Here is a 1,077-nt window from a genome sequence, read left to right as displayed (position 1 = left end):
CTCTCTCTCTCTTTCTCGCTCACTTCGTTTCCCTCGTCTCTCTCGTTCTCTCCGCCTCTCTCTCTCTCACACACACACACTGTTTTCTCTCTCGCTCTCTCTCTCGCTCTCCCGCTCTCTCTCTCTCTCTCACACACACGCTATCCCTTCCTTCTTTTCATTGCTATTTTCATTCTGCCGCAATCTCTGCCGGTCTCCTCTTTCGCTCGGCCGTGCGTCATAGGTGGCAAATAAGCAGACACGGTGGCAAGCCAAATAGCACGCCCCTATTATCGCGCCTAGCCAGTGACTCGGTTTCAATGTTCATCCATGACTCGGTAGTATCATGTAATTACATGTGTCTCTCTCGCTCTCTCTCTCTCTCTCTCTCTCTCTCTCTCTCTCTCTCTCTCTCTCTCTCTCTCTCTCTCTCTCTNTAGTTATTAAGGTCGTCAGAGGTCGGTACCTCGTTATCAATGTCGTCAGAGGTCGGAACCTAGTTATTAAGGTCGTCAGAGGTCGGTACCTCGTTATCAATGTCGTCAGGGGTTACAGCAGCTAATGCCTATCACGGCGGTTCTATTTATGTGAGAGCGCGGAGATGATATTGGTAATTTCCCGCAGTGGTTTGCACAACCGTGTGATGCGGCGTCTGAAAGGGTCCCGAGAGAGTGTGGGTGCGAGGCTGTAATATGCCAGCTCTGACTGACTGCTGTCGCACGCAGAGATGCGTTCGTTTGAAGTTGGCGCGGGTTATTGTGAGCGCGCTGAAACGCATTTCCCGTGCGTATCGGATAATTAGTGACATTTCTCGGTGTGAGCCTCACACACACACACACATATATATATATATATATATAGATTATTCAATTCGTATTCTGTGTACGTACCCCACCCCCTCACACACACTTTTTGTCCCGCTTCTCTTTCCCTCCTCTCTCCATCTTTCACTTTCCCACTCTTGCTTCCTCTCGCACGCGCGCTCTCTATCTCTCTCTCTGTCTCGCTGTCTTTCTTCGCCTCGCTCTCTCTCTTTCTCTTTCTCTTCTCTCTCACTTTCTCTCTCTTCTCTCTCACTTTCTCTCTCTCTTCTCTCTC

Source organism: Priapulus caudatus, unplaced genomic scaffold (assembly GCF_000485595.1).
Source record: "Priapulus caudatus unplaced genomic scaffold, Priapulus_caudatus-5.0.1 Scaffold1367, whole genome shotgun sequence".
NCBI lineage: Eukaryota > Metazoa > Priapulida > Priapulimorpha > Priapulimorphida > Priapulidae > Priapulus > Priapulus caudatus.
Note: the sequence above shows the minus strand (reverse complement) of the source record.